The following is a 21,812-nucleotide window of genomic DNA, read 5'->3' on the forward strand; positions in this document are numbered from 1 at the left end:
AACAGCAGCAGCCCTTTTCACAACAGTGCTTGCAGATGGTTGTGAGTTTGTAGGTGGTTGTGAGTTTGTAGGTGGTTGTGAGTTTGTAGGTGGTTGTGAGTTTGCAGGTGGGTGTGATTCTGGTGTTTCCTGTGGATTGAGAGAAGATGGCATGCCTGTATCATAAGAAGGAGGCTCTGCACTATAAGGGGGAGGAGGAGAGCGATGCTCATGTTGATAAGTTGATGAAAGACATGAAATACGAGATGAATAGCTAGATGACTCCATGGATGAGATAGGATATGGAGGAGGGATTGGTGAAGTATTAGAATGCTGAGAATGCTCTACATGCCTTCTACGTCTGATACCAGTATTCTCAGCTTCAATGACATTTTCAACAGGAACATTATTTCCAACAGTAGAAATAACAGGAGCAATGTTTTCCATGTTTTCAATGGGAGCAATATTTTCATAAGAATCGTTCTCGTTACTAGATTCAGTGATCATGCTTACATCACTTTCCGAGTTTTGCCTTTGGAGCTCCGTAACTTCCAAATTAGTTTCCAAACATAATAAAGCATTGCCCAATGAAATATACTTCATTCTTCCCGTTCTTTGAAAACCCATCTGAATTATATTTTGTAGGGCATCTAATAAGTTAGAGCGAAATTGTGGATGGCTTGAGAAAACGATTTGCTTTGTGACTATGTTGTTTGCTACTTCTTCATCTACTCTCATGCTTTGTATCAGTTTATCCTTGATAGCTTTTTTCCAGTCACTTTCGAACGTGTCGGCAACATTTGATTCAGATTGAAAAGCTAAATCACATTTTGTAATGATAAAAATGACGTCTTCCCACTTGTTAAGCGAGTTGCAAACTTCAAAAGTTGTGTGTGTGTCTCGGCTATATATGCTCTCATCCCAGCTTAAGCATAAAAACACACAGCAGGTGTCATTTTGGATACAAAATCTATTAACTTCACTTTTCATCTCTGCAACATCAACCCTCAAATCTCCGAGACCGACCGTATCGTGGACAAAATACCCTTGCCCAGTGTTTGGCCCCTCCTCGACGATGAGCTCTGTTTTGATGTATTTCCATTCTTCAGGACCCGGTGAGTTGTTGATGCTCGTTCTGATTGCAGGCCCAGACCTATCTTGTATCCTGCCTCCAGTTATTTTTCGAGCAAGTGCCGACTTCCCTGCTGTAGTTCTTCCCAGTAGCAGGAAATGTGGAATTGCATTTGCTTCTGGGCTAGTTCTTATTTCCTCGGCTTCTTGGAAATCTTCTATAGTCAAAGCACGAAACATTCTGGTTAGAGCATCTGTGTTTGAATCCATGCGTACGTCTCTGAAGTCTCCTACTCTCTGCTGCTTGTAGTATCTATGCTGCTAGAGTCTCGTAAGAAGATTAGAGCTCTTATTTATAACAATGTAATGTTATTAATGTAAGGCAGAGGGCGATTCCCTTGGAATTCCCCTATTAATTTCCCTCTGGATTCCCCAGGTATACTTATCCACGTAGACATGCTTTCATAACCGGTTTGAGGAAGCTGTAGAGTCTACTGCCGTATTTTGTATGCGATGCATGGACACAGTGGCAAGTGCATGCATGGGCACAATTTTCACTCCACCAGTCTATCTATGTTTAAACCGCTTTTAATGCTATAATTATTGATGAAATCAATATCTAATAATTAAAAATAACAAAGCAGCAAAAGTAGTTTAAAAACCTGTGAAATCACCTATAACAAGAGTAGATAATCTACTCTTGTCCATAATAAAGAAAATGCATGTATTTTGCATGTATAAAGTAGCAAAGTAATTAAGTTAAATAAACATAGTCCATTAAAATAGTCCAAAAAACTAAAACGAGGTACAGTCCAGCAATCTTTAAGGCAGTTCATCGAGACGATAGTACACAATATCATTAGCATTAACATCCCAATCAGCAATACACTGATGAGTGACAGCTTCACAGATTGCCTTGATAGTCAGTATGGTCTCAGACTCCTTCACTTGAGCCCGTCCATGCAACGGCTCAATCAATACAATACGAACATTAATAAAAGCATCATCATCGGCACCTTTACGTATCCTCATAGGCTCGTACGAACGAGCAGTCACTCTTATAGGGAAATTGATGGAGTTTTGTGAGTAAGATATCCACCTTGTGATATTAGCAGCAATGAATTGATAAGGACTGAGTGCAGTCCCATTGTAAGCCTGTACAGTGATGTTAGCAGGGCTGGCAAATGGAGGGTAATCATGTCTCACAATCGTCACGTTGCCATACAGCTCAGTCTCTGATACAAAAAACTCTTTAAGTCTGAAAGAGAAGTTTCCTGGGTCATCGTAATGAAAGAAAGTGATGTTGGATTCGATGCTCTCCACATCATCCACAACAACAGTAATATTAGAAGGACCAAGGTTAGGCTGTACTATACAAGTGAGTGCAGTGTCCTCTTCAATGATTGTTACATTAGTACAATTGGATTCTTCAAATTGAGAGGTCAGATACACTATCACTGGTAGACTGTCATTGGAGGCTGTAGTAGGACCAAATTGAGTCCCGTATATGGTAATAGTGATAGGTGTAGTTTTGTATGTACTAGGTGGTGATACTCCAGTAACAGTAGGTGGCACTAGTGATGTGAATGCCTCCTCATAGACTGTAGTTACTTCATCGACAGTTACAGCAATGTCATATGTATCAGGCTCAAGTGATGGAGAGAGACAAGTGAGGGTGTAGTTTGATATAACAGTGACATTACTGCAAGTCTCATTACCAACAGTTACACTAACTACTGGTCCTTCTCCTGAGGCTGTAGAATGACCAAAGTTCTCTCCATAAACAGTGAGGAGTGTGTCCCCATATATTGTACCAACAGTAGGATATAGTCTCCTAATTACCGGAGGAGCTAGATAAGTGAACTCTTTGGTTATATTAATCATGAGTGAGCTGTTATCAACAGTAATGGTCAGTGTAACAGGCACTCCTATTATACTGATATCTGCTGGTGGTGTGATTGCTTCTAACGTTGTATTACTCACTATTACTGTGGTATTGGGCGATAGTTTAAAATTAATCAATACATCGACTTGACGAGATCCTTTCTCTCCTTCAACTGGCCCAAAGTTATTACCAATGATAGTTAGGGCAGTACCTCCAGATGCTCTGGCTGCTCTCGGTCTAAGAGAGACAAATACAGGAGGAGGATAGTGGAGGAATGTTTTAGCTCGTGTAGCATTAACGGAGTCAATGAGTGGTAGAACAGGGTTAGGTATAGTAGCTGTATCAGTGAATGCTTCACTAGTGAATGTAATGTAGGAGTCTTCTACTGATGTCAATAGACTAGGGTGCATCTTCAATTGTGCTGCATCCAATGAATTGAGTGATATCACAATAATCAGTGCATCATTATACACAGTAGCTTCGCCTCCTGTTAAACTGTATGTATCATTAGATATGAAGTTGTCTTGGAACTCAATTTGATCATAACGGATGGTGGTATCATTAATAGGCTCATTAAAGTGCAGTGTAATCTCTTCATTGATGAAATCAATGTGATACTCAATGAGATAAGGAGGGGTAGTGTCTGCTGTGAAATTAGCAGCTCTCATTGCATTGCCATCAGGTATAGGCACCACTGAGTTATTATTCATGTCTACCAGTAGATCCTCTGTGATTGTGATCCATGTGTCTACTGTACTTAAAGCAAACATTTCAATGGATTTTATTCTATTGATATCTGAAGGACCCAGACTAACAATCACAACAGTGGTATCAGTGGGATCAGGCGAATGAGTTGAGACTGGTGTCAACGTCCTGATTCTGTTCATGCGGTTAGTCCTAGAGTCTTGAAGCCTGATCTGTGTCACATCAAAGCTATTAATGTTAATCGTCTCAGAGAATGTCAAATGTAGCAATCCTTTGTCCATGTCAAGATGGAAGTAGGTTAGCTCTGGACTTGTGATGTCTTCAATAAAGCAGCCAACACGGATTGCTTTACCATTAGGCAGTGAAACTACAGGATTATCATGCATATCTCTAACAAGACTCTCACTAAAGCTCAGATGAGTATCGTTGAGTGCAGTTGCTATCTGTGTTAAATATTTGATGGCATTTAGATCAGTAATGGTCAGTTGAACGTTAATAATGTAATCATCATTATGATCACCATACTCACCAGTCAGTGTGTACCAGTCTAGTATAGATACCAATGGTGTGTATGACAGTCGCTGAATAGTTATTGACTGTACATTGAAAGTATCACCTCTAACAACCTCATTGAATGTTAACGATAGTATTTCTGATGTCATATTCAAATTAAAGAACACAATCTGAGGTGGTGTAGTGTCTTGCTGTACCCTAGTAGCCTGTGATATGTTCATATCAGTGCTAACGGGTATCAGTTCGTTCCTGTTCATATCATGGAATGAAGTGCTACTGAGTGACAAGAACGTGTTATTGGTATTAGTAGCTAAATCAGTGAGCATGTTAATACGATTGATGTCGATGAATCCAATCTGAATAACAATGATTCGTATGTCTTTACTGACAGTGAAACTATGATATGGCAAAAATACAGATTTATCCACTGTACAGTTACCATGGTAATACACCCTGTTCATCACATCACTCTCATTTCCACTTCCACTACCAGAATACAACCAAGTATTATCAGAGCCACTCCCACTAGTTGTATTAATATATTCGTCAGTTATTAGTCCAATTATAGTGTGGGCTTCAGTGATGTTAGTAAGAGTGTGATTGACAGTTGAGCCATTTGATTCTGAATGGAGTACAACTTGATCAACGAGGAGAGAGCTAGCGTTGATTGCTTCACTGAATGTCAGTGTTAGCTGAGAAGAGTTAAGATCAAGCCAATATGAGAGTAAATGTGGTCTGATCAGGTCAGGATAGAATATCTCAACTTCTTGAGCAAAGTCAGTGTATATTGGGACAACAGGGTTATCGTTCATGTCCCTGATCAGACTTGATGTTATGCTGATAAACGTGTTTGTATCATCAGTAGCTAATCTTGTAAATGCTTTGATTCGATCAGTATCAATCTGACCTAATTCAATAACTATGATGTTGTAATCTTCACTGAATGATTGAGAGTACCATGGTAATTCACCCATTGTTAGCTGAACTGATTCAGTTGATGAATTTCGCTCATTCTGAATCACAATTTGATTGATGTCAAGTGATCGTGCTAGCATTGTCTCAGAGAAATACAGAGTCAGTTGATGGGACGTGAGATTGAGATCAAAATCCCAAAGTTCGGGTCGAGTTAGATCAGGATAGAAATCTTTAGTTACGATTCCTTCAGCTAGTATTGTGGTATCAGGAATTGGTATAACATAGTTCGGTATAAGTGCCATATCATGTATAGCATATTCAGTTATTGTTAACCATGCATTAGTACGATCAGTGTATATATCAGTGTTACGCTTGATCTCATTGAGATCAAACCATGAGAAATTAAAGGTGATTATTGTCCCATCCTCTTCATGCACTCGCCCATCGGTCAGCTGATAGCTATAAGTCCTCTCAAAGAAGTCTTGTAGTGTAAAAGCAGTGAAATTGATACTGGTAGCATTGATGGTCTCTGTGAATGTCATTACAATGACTTCACGAGTTAAATTAGTATTATAACTGAGCAGTATCGGTCTTGTAATGTCCTCTCTCAGTTGCGATACTTGCAGGGCATCTCCATCTTCTCTTGCCTCTATTGAATTGTCGTTCATGTCTAGTACAGTGGAGAATTCATGTCTTATGTAGCAGGTAGCCACTTCTCTGCACAATGTCAATTTCTTCAATTCATTGAGGTCATCAATGCTTAGTGTGACTGTTATTGTCGTGTTGTCTGATTGCGAGCTTGTAGAGCCATTGGTTAGTGTATAATTGGTAGTAAGTAGGGTTTCGTTGTCTTGGAATGTTAGCTCTGTCACAATCAATGTTTCTGCACTAATGGTTTCATCAAATGTCAATACAAAGATGCCAGCATCCATATCAATAGAGAACTCAACCAGGACTGGAGGGACTGAGTCATTAATGAACGTCACTGCCTGCTGTGCATCTCCGTCAACAATATCAACTAGTTTATTGCCATTCATATCAAGGATACTGTCACCTGTTGCCACTAGCCATGTGGTTTCAAGCGACACGGCTAAATTCTGCCTACGTTTCAACTCATTCCTATCAGCAGGACCAAGATGCACAACAATGATGTAGTCATCGTCACTCGAAGTGTACGTTTCATTTACTGATGGAGTTAGTGAGTATGGAGATGAGTGATAGCTTGAGGAAGAGTTCCTATCATGTTGTAGCGTGATATGACTAACATTAAGAGATTCACTATCAACAGTTTCATTGAACACCAGAGTCAGTGTAGTTGTAGCCATATCAAGTGTATAGTTAACTAGGATGGGTCTTGTGGTGTCTGGGGTATGTATACGGACCTGCAAAGGATCATCTTCACTTATAGGCACTACAGGGAAATTTCTCAAGTCTCTAACAGTGAGATTAGTGATTGAGAGGAATGTTGTGTTACGAGTTGTTGCTAAACTTGTTAGATATTTTATTTCATTGAGGTCAGTGAAACCGAGTCTAATCGTTACCACAGGTCCATCAGAATCAAGTGAACTACTTTCAAAAGGAGAGAAATCAGTGAGAGTGTAATTGGTGTCATCTGTTTGTGTCAAGAGTGTGATCTGCGTTACATCAAGTGAATCAACAACTTTAACACTCTCAGAGAATGTCAGTATCAGGCGCCCATCATCAAGATCAATATCATAACTGAGCAGTTGGGGTCTGGTCTCATCATCAATGAAACCAGTCACTGGACGTGCAAACAATGATACACAGGATATCAATGGGTTACCAGCATTGTCTCTTATAGCTGATGAAGTATAGGATAGATATGTGTCACCTACACTTGTAGCAAAACTCCTAATGTTTTTAATGCTATTAAGATCATCGTGTCCAATCTGTACTACAATAATTGGAGAATCATCACTGAACGAAGCAGTGGTGTTTGGATAAGGAGGGAATGATGTGAAAGTGTAGCTTGAGAGAACTTGATTGAAATGATCCTGTTCACTTTGTAGCCTCAATTGAGTAACATCAAGTGAACTGACATTGATTGTCTCAGTGAATGTTATTGTCAGATTACCAGAATCAATGTCAAGATCAAACGAGACTATTTCAGGCTCAGTATTGTCATAGCCATATTTGGTAACAAGTTCGGAATCTGTGATTGGTATGTCTTCCACCTGATTGCCTACCATATCACTAACAGTATCACTAGTAATAGAGATATACGTGTTGTATTTGTAACTAGCTAAACTAGTCAATGCTTTGATATTATTGAGATCATTGTGACTCAGATGGACTGTTAATATATGATGATTATAACTTGATAGTGCTGGGATAACAGATGAACCAGTTAAGGTAGTATCAGACAATGTATCTCCAACTTCAACTAATATTGAGCTACCACTTCCATTGAAAAGGCTACTACCACTACCTGAAGAGACTCCAGTACATCTCTCAACTGATATTTCTCTTCTCTCGTATAATGAGCTATCATTCAATGTGTACCACTGTGTAGCATTGATTGGATGATTCTGGAGAGTTATCTGTGTTACATCAAGCAGTGTTGCATCTACTGTTTCTGAGAAACTCAATACCAGTGTCCCAGCATTCATAGATAGATCGAAATACTCTAAAACTGGGTCAGTGCTATCATTAGTGTAAATCAATGGTCTTTTAGCAGTGATGCCATTTACTAGTGGAATGATTGGTTGCTCGTTATTATCAAACAATGCTCCTTCATTGATGACCAGCCATGTATTGTTGAAACTGTTAGCAATCTCTTTACGTTTGATTTGATTGAGATCATTAAGGTGAATGGTAAGGATGACAGTCTTGTTGTCAAGATTATAAGTTGTATCGGATGTATTGACATAAGATTGACTAGTGAGTACATGATAATCCATTGGGTGATCATAGCTCACGTTGGAATCAACTTGTAATATGAATCTTGATAGGATGACACTTGAGACGTCAATACTCTCAGAGAAATTAAGTATCATGATTCCACTGTCCATATCAAGCTGGTAGTTAATGAGATATGGATCTTTAGTGTCATCCATGTATATATCAACTTGTTTGCCAATGATCTCAGTGGATGGATTGAGGATCATATCTCTAACAGCACCTCTGAATAGTGTCAAATATGTTGTGTTTTTAGATGTGTAGAGGGTTGTTAGCGATTTAATGAAGTTAAGGTCATAGTGGCTGATGTGAACTTCAATCATCCTTCCATTAGGACTAGGACTAAACCCACCGGTCAGTCTATAGTCAATGGTATCATTATTAGTGGTTGGTGTATTCTGTAGGATAAACCTCTGATACACTAATGTCATTGGTCGCACTGGCTCATCAAAGTTAAGCGTGATGATACCACTGGTCATGTTCACTGCATAAGAAAGAAGGAGAGGAGATACTTCTTCAATAGGATCATCTGTTGCCCTGAGGACTGTACTTTCAACAGGATTAAGCATAGTCCAGTCATATATGGCACCCTCTTCAATATAAAGGTAAGTATCATTAATGCTAGTCCATATGTACTCTGTTACTTTGGTTCTGTCAATATCACTCCTGATCATGTATAGTGTTACATCATACGTGTACGGCTCATTATAGCTGCCATTGGCAAGGGTAATGTTAATAGTTCCATATTCATCTGAGTAAAGGTGGAACTTGGTGTAGTCAATGGTTTCAAGGGAAACTGTCTCATCAAATACCAAGTGGATGGTCCCGTTGTCCAGATCTACATCAAAATAGTCAAGTTTTGGATTAGTGGTATCAGGTATATATTGAATGGTCTGATGGGCGGTGAGAGGTACAAGATTGTTACCATTCATGTCACTGATGACGCTATCAGTGAGTGTAATGTATGAATCATTGCGTCCATTGTACAGGTTAGTATAAGACGTTAGGGTATTGATATCATAGAAACTGATATTGATCAACACTATTGGACCGTTTGAAGTGTTTGAGTATGAATCAGTTGATAGCTCAAGTGTTGGATAAGACCCTGTTTCGTCTTGTAGGAGTATCTCTGTTACGTTAAGCGTAGCAACATTGACTGTTTCACTGAATAAAAGTGTCAGCGTATTTGAATTCATGTCAATGATGAATTCATTCAATTTAGGATCAGTGGTATCATCAGTGTAATTGAATACTGGCACAGGGAATGGCGTTGAATGTACTGAATTATTATTCATATCAACTACAGTCTCATTTGTTAGTAGTAGATGTGTATCATCATTGCTAGTAGCAAGATCTGTTAATTTTTTAATTTCATTGGAATCAAACAGACTCAGTACAACACTGACTATTGTATCATCAATAGACTCTTCACTTATCACACTGTCATTGGTAAGTGTGTAGTAAGTAGATTCGGTATCATTAGAACTCAGTAGTGTGATTTGAGTAGCATCAAGTAATGATACTAGCATGGTCTCTGAGAAGGTTAGCCACAATAAGCCAGTGCCAGCATTCATATCAAGGTCATAAGATATCAGGCTAGGTCTGGTTGAATCAGGAGTGAATCTCTCTGCTCGTTGCACGTATGTCATCACTGGATCAATAGCAACTAAACTGTTATTATTCATATCATACACACCCTCACTGTCAACTGATAAGAATGTGCTGTTTATATCTGTTGCTAGATCACGTATTCTCTTTATGTTGTTAAGGTCCACTTCAGGTATCCTCAGTGTTAAAATGGGTCCATTGTCACTATTGGTCCAACCATCAAGCAGTGTATAGTTTGTTATGCTGGTATTAGAGCTGGTGTCTCCACTAGCAAATAAAGTGTAGCTGCTAGGATTAAGTGTTGATGCTCTAACTGTCTCAGAGAAAGTGAGGTTGATTAAACCTTGATTCATGTCAAGGTGATAAGATCTTAACACTGGGTTAACATAGTCAGGCTCAAAGTGTTGTGTTTGCAGTGGGTTCAATGGCGAGACTGATCTAACTGGATTTCCATTCATGTCCTCTATGAATGATTGTGGGTAGTGTATGTACGTGTTATCAAGAGATGTGGCTAGAAGCTCGTTCTTCTTTATTTCATTCAAATCAAATGTCGTTAGCTCTAGTGTAACATTAGTATGATTGGTAGTAGTAGAGACAAGTCCTCCAGTCAGCTTGTATTGTATTGTAGTATTGTATAAGATAGACAATGCAGTAGCGTCAATAGATGTAATGTTAACTGTTTCATTAAAGACCATGTACAGTAGCTCTGTGGTTAGATCAAGAGTGTAATATACAAGTACAGGGCTAGTGGTGTCTGGTGTATAAATATTAACGTCTTCAGCCTCCATTTCATCAATACTAGTGACATCATTGGCATTCATATCTTTCATGAAATAAGAGGTAAGTGAGAGATATGTGTTGTTTCTGTTTGATGCCAAGTTGGTGAATGTCTTTATATAGTTGATGTCATCAGGATGTAGACTGATGCTAACTATAGGGTCATCACTAGTAATGACTGTACTGTATTGCAATGTATAGTGACTGGTATCATTAGTATTGACTCTACTGCTCAGGTTATACGAGTCCTGTATTGTAAGTCCAGTGATATTGAGAGTATCAACTCTCATAGTTTCGTTAAATGTCAGTATTAATAAATCAGAGTCCATATCAAGATCATAAGAGACTAAAATAGGAGGACGAGTGTCATTAAAGTAATGAGTTACCTCAAGAGGAGCAGTGAAATTAAGCTCATTATCATTCATGTCATATATAGCTGTCTCTGTTAGCAAGATGTTAGTAGTAGAGGTACTCACTGCTACATCAAGATTTCGCTTGATATCATTGATATCATCAATTGATAGTTGTATGACAATAACATACCAATCATCAGATGGTGTATAGCCACCTGTTAGTGTCTCATTCATTGATGTAGTAAGACCAAATATGGTAATACCATTAGTCCTCAGGGTCAGTGTATCAACTGTTTCAGTGAACGTTAGAGTCAGTTGTTCGGAATTGAGATCAAAATCAAAGGAGAGAAGTTCTGGTTTGGTAATATCTTCAGTGTAATTGTCAGCTTCTCTTGATTGATTCGATAGTATTGGTACTACAGGTCGATCATTCATATCATTGATCATGTACTCAGTGAATGATATAAATGTATTATCGGTCGAGTTGCTTGAGGCTAATTCTCTTATTTGTTTGATTTTGTTTAAGTCGTAGTGACTAAAGTATATAATGATGACAGTTGAGTCCTCACTGCTCCATTCCCCACCAGTCAGTGTGTGATGGCTATCAGTTAGAGTGGTATCATTCTGAAGTGTTATCTGAGAAAGATTAAGAGATTGTGATCTAACAGTCTCGTCAAACTCAAGCGTTAGTGTTCCTTCATTTAGATCAATACTGAAAGACTCTAATTGTGGACTGGTAGTGTCTTCAATATATGAATTAAGTGGTATAGACTCACTAGGGGGTATTGATATTAAAGGAATTAAATTGGCATCTACTACTCCTTTATAATCAATAGATAGCCAACTGTCAATGGGAGAAGTAGCAAGATCAGGTATTTGTTTAATATCATTTAATTCATCAGTGCTGAGTATAACAGGTAGTACGTAATGTATTGGTAAATATTCTGTATCAGATTCCTCTAGTCTGTAATATGATCCTGTTCCATTACTGTTGTTGTATAACGTGATAGAAGAACGATTTAATGTTTCACCAAACACTGTCTCAGAGAAAGTCAGGTTGAGTAATCCGATATTAAGATCAAGCGAGAATGATTCAAGAGTAGGTGGGGTAGTATCAGGCGTGTGAATGTTGACTTGCTTTGCGTTATCAAGTGATATTGAGTTGATTGGATTACCGTTCATATCATTGATCATGGAATCGGTGATACTGATGTACGTATTGAGATTTGATGTAACTAATTGTACTAACATCTTTAAACCATTAATATCATCAAAGTGCAGCAATATACTGAACACAGGCCCATTACTACCATTGCTGTAGCTGCCAGGACCTAATGAACCAATTACATATTTCTCAGTTGCATTAGAGGTTTCAGAAGTAAGTGTTATCTGTGTTACATCAAGTGATGTGATGTTAACTGACTCAGAGAATGTAAGATGAAGATATCCTTCACCATCCATATCAAGATCAAAGCTTGAGAGATCAGGCCTGATATGATCAGGAGTGAAATCACTGACTGATAACGGAGCATTGAGTGGTACGAGTATCAATGAGTTGTTATTCATATCTACTATAAGGCTTGAAGTGGCTGATAGATAAGTGTCAGAGTCATTTGTAGCTAGAGCCTCTCTTATTTTGATCTCATTTAAGTCGTTGTTATCCAGTTTGATTTCAATCACTGTACTATCATTAGAGAGAAGCTCCCCATCATACAAAAGACTCCACAGCTGACCTACTCCAGTATCACTGTTATTAATAAATGTAAGCTCTATTGGTTTTATGCTAGCAGCATACACTGTCTCAGAGAAATACAGTGTCAATATATCTGATGTTAAATTAAAATCAAAAGCAATGAGTCTGGGCAAGGTCATATCTGATGTATAGAGTTTGACCGGTTTAGGATCATGCAATGAAATCATTGTGACGTTGTTTTTATTCATGTCATCAATGGCTTCACTGCTGATTGAAATATAAGTGGTGATGTTATTAGCAGCAAGTCCTCTCTGCCTCTTTATTTCATTAAGATCAGACTCTAATATGAACAAGTTTATGACTGTGGAGTATTCTAGTGTATAATTCTTAGCTCCAGTCAACTCCAGTCTACCACTGGTGGTATTATCCATTGTCTCTCCTAAGAGAGTCAGCTCAGTGGGTACCAATGAGCTACCATTAACAGTCTCAGTGAATGTTAGTGTTAGCAATCCAATGTCCATATCAAGTTCAAAGTCAACGAGTACTGGCTCTATGGTATCCTCATAGTAATCATATACTTCTCTAGCATTTGATGGCTCAATGGGTACAAGACTGTTACCCGACATGTCAGATATGCCATAATTAGTGATGGTGAGGAAGGTGTCATTGGCACTGGTGGCAAGGTATTCTCTTTGTTTTATTTCGTTAAGATCGCTGGTACTAAGAGAAATTACAATAACAGTGGAATCCTGGCCTATTGGATCCCCTCCTTCAATGTGAGATGAAGAGGTGAGAGTGTAGCTATATGTATCATTAATGACATACACTGGATCACTTTGGAATGAAAACCCAGTAACGTCTAATGTAGAAGCATTGACTGTTTCATCAAATGTCAACTCCAACGTTTCAGAGGTTAAGTTAAGATTGAAACTGATTAGTGTAGGATGAGTTGTGTCTGGAATTACTGTTGATACTTTTGTAGCATTGGAGCTATTAACTGATTCAAGCAGGTTACCGAATACATCTCTCACTCCTCCATATTCAATGGATATAAATGTATTGTTCTCATGACTGGCTAAGAGATAGAGTCGCTTGATTTCATTTAAGTCATCTTTTGAGAGAAATATTTTTTGCTCTTTGATGTCATAATTCCAGTTATAGGAAGACTCGGTAAGAGTAAAGTAAGTAAAGGAGTCATTCAACGTGTTGTTTATTGAATTTTGTAGCGTGAAATCAGCTACATCAAGAGTGCTGGCATCAACACTCTCAGAGAAAGTTAGCAGGAGATACTCACCATCAAGATTAAGTGAGAAGGACACAAGGGTTGGCTCTGTCGTATCAAAAGTATATTCAGTAACTGGTATTGCTGATATGTTGTTATAGCGTCCTACCAATGGCTCATCACTCTGATCTAAAATAGAGCTGTCCTCTATAGTCAGCCAGAGAGTGTAATTGTTAATACCAATCTTGTATGTTTTGAGTAGATTACGATCATTGTCATTTAGCTTCACTTCAATGGTAACAGAGTCCATTGGTCTTACTCCCCCGCCACTCAGTGTAACAGTATCATTGAGGCCAGTAGCCTCAAAGTCTTGCTGTAATGCAATGCTGGTAACGTTAAGACTAGCATAGTTTACAGTTTCACTGAAGTGAAGCAGAAGTGTGCCAGTGTCAGCATCAAAGTCAAATGCCATTAGGTAAGGCCTGGTTGTATCATGAGTGAGATTAGAGCATGGTAAAGACGAACTAGCTGATCTACTTAGAATGGGGTTATCTGCCATATCACGTATAGCATCAGTGTCAAAGTATATACGTGATGTATCTACACTCACAAAGAGATCTTCAAGCCTCTTGATCTCGTCTAGGTCATCTTTCAAAATGAGTAGCTCTATCTGTCGGCCATTGTCACTGTAAGTAGTGCCACCTGTTAGTCTGAGTGGAACATCAGTAGAGCCAGAGTAAAGGATGAAAGCAGAGGCATTGAGAGAAGTAGCATTAACTGGCTCGTTAAATGTAATAGTGATAGTACTCAAGTTTAGATTAACAGTGCAAATAGTGGCCAGAGGTGGAGTAATATCTCCAGTGTAAGTGCCATTATCGGGTCCTAGTAATACGGCATTGACTGGGTTGGATTTACTGGAGACATCTCTCACTGTACTGTACTGTATCTCTATGTACGTATCATCTATCATTGTGGCTAGATCTGTTAATAATTTAATGGCGTATTGATCAGGTAGGACTAGCTGTATTGTAGGATAATAAAGATTATCGGTCAATCTGATTGCATCGGTGAGAGTGTGGGATTGCCTTGATGTGTCGTTATCGTCTGAATGGAGAGTGATGTATGTGAATATGAATGTAGACACGTTCACCGTTTCTGTGAAATTGAGCTGTATTGTACCAGTGTTCATATTCAAATGGAAGCTAACCAGCTCTGGATTAGTGCTATCAACTATATACTCAGTGACAAGTCTTGGAGCAGCAACGATGACTGCTTGCACGTTATTTTCATTCATGTCTTGTATTGTGTCAGAGGTCAGAAGAAGATATGTTGAGCTTTGTGACTCAGCTAGGAACGGAAGTCGTTTTATTTCATTGAGATCATGGAATCCAATTTGAATGACAAGAATGTAATCATCATTACTAATATTGTAGCTGTCACTTGTTAGAGTAAATCTATTGTCTGGCTCAAATTCGGAGGATTGAAGAGAAATACCAGTTGGATCAAATGTAATGGTATCAATAGCTTCATTAAACGTTAATAGTAAAAGACCTGTATCAAGATTGAGTGTGTAGTTGGTCAGTTGTGGTGGGTTGCTATCAGGTATGAAATAACTGGCTTGTCTTGGGTCTTCAATCATTATATCAGTTACCTCATTATAGTTCATGTCTAGCACTGTTTGACTACCAAAGGATATGTATGTATCACTTCTATTGGTGAATAGATCAGTGAGTCTCTTAATGTTATTAGAGTCATCAAACCCTAGCGTTATTCTAATGATGGTGCTATCTTCTGTTGAAGATACAGTGGGGGGATGTACATCAGTTCCTCCAGTAGTGAGGTAGTAGACCGTTCCATTGGTGTCACTAATGTTGTGTATAGCTTGGTTTGACAGGACTAGCTCTGTGAATAGGAATGATTGTGCATCGACTGTTTCGTCAAATGTCAGCTCAAGAAGTCCTCGTCCAGAATTCATATCAACATGAAAGCTCACAAGGTAGGGGCTTGTGGTATCATTAGTAAATGAAACAACTTGTTTTGCAAAAGTTATACTTATTGCATTTACAGGTTGTCCATCACCGTCAGGGATGTTCTCTGGGTCACTGCCATAGCTCTCTATAAGCTCTGGTATTATACTGATGTATGTATTATTGGGTGATGTGGCTAAGGATGTGTTTTTCTTGATGGCATTCAAGTCTGCATCCGTTATATTAATAATAACTACATAATCATGTGAACTCTCAGTAGAACCACCAGTCAATCTGTACTGTATTGGAGATAAGGGAGAGTTCAGTAGTGTTAGACCAGTAGGATTTAGTGTGCTAGTGTCCATTACATTGTCAAACGTTAAAGTGAGCAGCCCAGCATCGACGTCAAGATCAAAGCTTAATAGATTAGGCTGCAATTCATCATCTATTACTGTAGTAGCTGAGACTCCACTGTCAGGTGATATCGGTAAAAGAGGATTACCAGCAAAGTCTGAGACTCCACCAGAAAGCACCGATATAAAAGTGTTTCCAGAATCACCACCTAGTGTTCCAAAAGTGTCATCAAGTACAATGCTTTTGTAATCATCAGCTGTGAGATATATCCTGAGTTTTTGCTTATGCTCTGTATCTGGTGAAATATAACTAAGCCTACTATCACTAGACAAGCTGAAGTTAGTACCCCTTTCAAAGATATTACGTAAATGCTGTTGAATTGTGAAGTAGCTTGGATTAACAGTATTGATGTCAATTGGTTCAGTGAATGTAAAATCCAAGTAACGATTGGTAAGGTCTAGTACATCGAAACTCATCATACCAGGAGGAGTATTATCAGGTATGTATAGGGTCACTTGGAATGGTTCTGATATGGTAGCATTGTTACCTGCTTTATCCATGACCAGGTTACTAGTGTGATTCAAGTAAGAGGTGTTAACTGATGTAGCTAACTCCTCCAGAGCTTTTATTTGCAATACATCAATATCAATGAGATCAAATGATATTACTGTACTATCAGAGCCATCAGGATCAGAAAAACTAAGCTTAAAGGATGACGTGACGTTAAAAGGATCATTCAATAGCGTAATTTCATTAGGCCTGAAGCTTGATTCTAACACGGTCTCACTGAATGTGATCTGTAGTGATCCTTGATCCATGTTCAACACAGCACCAATGATGTATGGTCTAACAATGTCAGGAGCAAACTCTGTCACTCTATAGAACATAAGAGGTGCAAGAGGATTGCCAGACATATCCAGTATAGCAGTAGGCTCAGCAGATATGTAGGTAGTTGATACAGAGTCATAAAAACTGTTGGTTACTCGAAGGAATTCGACGTCTTCTTTATTAAAAACAAAACTGACAGTTAAACCATTATCCATTGTGAGTCTCTCTCCACCTGTAAGACGATAGTAATGACTTGGTAGACCCTCTAGGGATGCTTCGTGAAGTGTTAGTGCAGAGAAATTAAACGTGGATACATTGACAGTTTCAGAGAAACGAAGAGTAACTTCGCCATACGACATGTTAACAAAGAAAGAGACCACACGAGGGGACGTCTGGTCAGTAATGTAATTTGATACTTTGAATGGTTCTAGGGTAGTAATTGGTAGTACAGGATTGTCATTCATGTCAGATACTAGTGTGTCCGGAAATGAAAGGTAGCAGTCTTCTCCATTAGCTTCTGCTGTGCATAGTTCAATGCGTTTGAGCTCATTCAGATCATCAATGCTAAGCATGTATCTCATTGTAGTGTTGTCATCACTCAGCAATGCTCCAGTATTGTTTACAAAGAGTCCTTCAATTGTTGCATTCCTTTGTGGTAAAAGTAGGAGGTCTTGTGGTTGGAAGCTTGTACTATTGACTGTCTCATTGAACAAGAGGAGAAGAACACCGTCATCCATGTCCATCACAAAGCTAAACAGCGAAGGAGGATTACTGTCAGGGACAAAGGAGGAGACCATTACACCTTGAACTGCTGGTACACCAATCAGTGGGTTACCTGCCATATCTGTTACTGTGCCGCTGGCTAGTGATATAAAAGAGAAAAGGCGGCCAATAGCAACCTTGGTATCCTTCTTGATCAGATCAAGGTCTGTCTTTGATATGTAAATTGTTATGAAAGGAGCATTACAGCTATCAGTGGTGCCACCAGTAAGAGTATAGAGTGAAGAGTTGCGATAGTCTGCAGAGCCCTGGAGTGATATACCAGTATAAGAGAGACTTGATATATTAATGCTCTCAGAGAAGGACAGCACCATTACTCCAGTGTTCATATCTAATGTAAAATCGTCAAATACTGGATTAATGGTGTCTCCATTAAACACCCTAACTGGTATTGCACTGTCTTCCCTAGTTCCATTAAGCTCATTATCAAAAGCATCTCTAGCTGAGCCAGGGCTAATGAGAAGGTAAGTATTATCGGAGCTAGTGGCTACTGTAGTTAAACTCTTAATGACGTTCAGATCATTTCTAGTTAAATTAATAACAAGTACTGGTGGATGACCAGGATCAAAGATTGGTCCGCTAATTGCATTAGATCCTGTCAAATTGTGAGCTCTGAGTTCGTCACAGTATGCATTAGGATCATTTGGATCAACAGTATCACTTCTATTGCTTTGAATATCAACTAGTTCATACCTACTGGCTTGTATCTTGATCCCTCTCAGCCCATCTTCAGTAGGATTAGGATTAGCTAGATATTCAGAGAATGTTAGTGTCAGTGTTTCTGCTGTTAAATCAAGATCGTAGTACACTAAATATGGTTTTGTAGTGTCTGTGATTATTGTAGTAGCTAAATTGATGATTGTAGCATTATTACCATTACCTGCCATGTCAATAGCAGAGTTTTCAGATAAATGAAGCACACATGTACTATCATTACGACTGCATATCCCTCCAGCTCTCTTTAGATAGTCTAAATCATCACTATCAGTGACTAGTGTCAGTACAGTACCATAACAATCAATGATTAGTCCACCAGTTAATGTCACAGTATCTCCTCCTGATCCTTCTAGTCTTATTCCACTTGATATAAAAGCAGTTGTATTGATAGGCTCGTTGAAAGTTAGTGTGAGATTACCAGAGTCCATATCATAAGAAAACTCTAATAAAGTAGGCTCTGTAGTGTCATGTAGAACAGTATTAGCTTGCAATGCTCCTCCATTAGGTATAGGTATCAGGTAATTCATCTGCATGTCATAGACAGTACTACTACGAACAGATATATAGGTATTATCGGTACCAGTGGATAGTCCTGGTTGTCTCTTTAGCTCATTCAAATCATACTCATTGAGTGTTAGTGTCAGTATGGGGCCATCATGAAGAGATACAACTCCATTATCACTTAGTCTGTACAATGATGTGCTACCTGAGGAATATGTGCCATCTTGCAGGGATATTGTAGTAGCATTGAGTGAGCTGGCTCTCACTGTCTCAGAGAAATAAAGAGTGATTATTCCAGTGTTAAGATCAAGCGTGAAGCTCTCTAGCTCAGGTTGTGTAGTATCAATGGTGTACTGAGATGCTTGCATGGCACTGATACCATTGAGCAATGGCCTAATGTACAAATCATTCATGTCTTGAAGTCCATAGTGATCTATTGTTAGCCAGGTTGTTTCTGTTGATCTGGCAATCATCTGTGACTTGATAGCGTTGAGATCAGTCAGTGTTATGTTGATAGATATTACAGTGTTATCAATGTATGAGACTAAAGACCCATCAGTTAATCTATAGTACATACTCTCTGACAACACATCTGATGCACTTTGTAATACGAATGAAGTAAAGTTGATACTAGAAGCATTCACGGTCTCTAGGAATGTTAGGTGGAGGAGAGAGCCATCCATATCTAAGTGATACTCTAAGAGATATGGGCGTATGTCATCTTGATATATTTCATAAGCTCTGGTAGCATTATCTGGTCCGTGAGGTACAACTTTCCTAGAGTTCATGTCTTTTATAAGGTTAGAGGAAAAGGAGAGATAGCTTGTGCTCAAACTGACCAGGAGATTGTGTCTAAATTTGATTTGATTCAAGTCGTCATTAGTGATGTGTACTAATATCTGGAGTCCTTGAGAACTACTAGTGTATCCACCAGTAAGAGTGTAATAGTCATTATGATCACTGCTACGTATTGGAGTATTCTGGAATGTTATCTCTGTTACCATTAGTGTCAGTTGATCAACAGGTTCATCAAAATTCAGTGTTAGTAGACTGTTATTCAAATCAATGATCCAGTTAGTTAGTCTAGGGCTGGTTAGATCAGGTTGATAGCTACTGACTTGTAGTACAGTGTCTTGGAGTGGATTAGGCAGCAATGCCATGTCGTATACTGCCCCTTGGAGAAGGTTGAGGTAGGTTGACTCTTTGCCAGTTGCAAGTAGCCTCTTCTTTTTGATCATGTGCAAGTCGTCATCTTGTATCTGATATGTCAAGACTGGGTCATCATTCTCAATAACTCCAGCTAGCAGCAGCGAATAGGAATCCACTGGACTTCGAGCTGAGGTCTGGAATGTTATTCTGTTAGAGATAGGCTGGAAGGTTGAAGCGTCCACAGTTTCGTCAAAAGTTACTACAAATATTCCTGAGTCAAGATCAAAATCAAAGCCAGTGAATATGGGGAATGTAGTATCAGGAACATAGACATCAACCCTTTCACTGGGATCGGTCTCAATAGGAATTACTGATAGTCCTACCATATCAGAAATAAGCTCTGGTATTATGGATATGTAGGTATTATAAGATGACGTAGCAAGAGGAAATATTCTCTTTATATTATTAGTATCAGTAATGCCCAAATACACATGTACAATGGGGCCATTTGTGCTATTAGTGAATGTACCATCACTGCCACCAATATATTGCAAGGAGTAATAGTCAATTGTGAACGTATCATTGGATTGAAGTGTGATTTGGGTAAGGTTTAGCGTAGCAATGTCAACACTTTCATTAAAGTAGAGAGACAATACGCCTGTGTCCATATTCAAATTAAAGGAAGAGAGCATTGGGTGAGTAGTATCTGCTGTATAATAATGGACTTGGAGTGGCTGGTTATATGTATTGAGCAAATTCTGGCTCATATCAGTGATGGTGTCTGCCTCAAGTTGGAGATAAGTGTCTGTAAAACTGGTAGCAAGATCTGTTAAGATTTTAATCTCATTTAAATCATCATTAGCTATTTTTAGAACAACCAGTGTAGAGTTATCAATAGAGAGAGTTGCTCCTCCTTGAGGTGGACTGTACTGCAGCTGATACTGTGTGCTTGTATTAGGATTAACAAACACAACAGTGGTTACATTGAAAGAGGTAACGTCAACAGTTTCGTCAAACAACAGCTCCAATATACCGGTATCAGCACTGAAATTAAAGCTAAGAAGAACAGGACTAGTTGTGTCATTAGTCCATTGATTCACTGGTAGGGAGCCATTGAATGATATTTCATTCAATGGATTACCAAAAGCATCCATGGCAGTCAGCTCAGTAGCTGATAGGAATGTGCTGGTAGGTGATACAGCAAGTGAAGTGAATTCTTTGATAGTATTTAAATCATAGTCTGTTAGTGTTATTGTTACATGTGGTGGGTGGCCTGGCCCATTAGGTAGGAGTGAAGGACCAGCGATTGACTGATAGCCAGTCAGTGAGTACCATACTGTAGCATTGGACTCCCATCTTTCATCTTGCAGAGTAATAGATGTAACATCAATGGAATCAACAACTTCAGAGAATGTCAAGAATAGCTCACCGGAATCGAGATCAAAATCAAATGATATCAGATCAGGGTTAGTATCATCAGGTGTGAAATCACGGACAGGTCTAGTCTCTATTGAATCGTTGTATAAAGGTGTGATTATATTACCGACCATGTCCTTAATAGTTTCATTAAAGAACAGGAAAGTGTTTGTACTATTATCAGCTAATCCTCTAATAAACTTGAGTCTATTTAGATCATTTAGACTCAGTTTAATGAGCAGCTCAGGTCCATCAGTAGAATTACTGACACTGTCCATTAGTGTGTACTGTAGACCAGTGAAATCGGTGGAATTATAAAATATGACAGTATCAGGTATGACTAGCGTCTCCATGTCCACTGTCTCAGTGAATGAAATATAAATGAGGCCAGTGTCCATGTCCACATTATAGAACACCACATCAGGTTGAGTGGTATCATTAGTGAATAGCTGTACTTGAA

The sequence above is a fragment of the Amphimedon queenslandica genome, unplaced genomic scaffold (assembly GCF_000090795.2).
Source record: "Amphimedon queenslandica unplaced genomic scaffold, v1.1 AMPQUscaffold_13511, whole genome shotgun sequence".
NCBI classification, from domain to species: Eukaryota; Metazoa; Porifera; class Demospongiae; order Haplosclerida; family Niphatidae; genus Amphimedon; species Amphimedon queenslandica.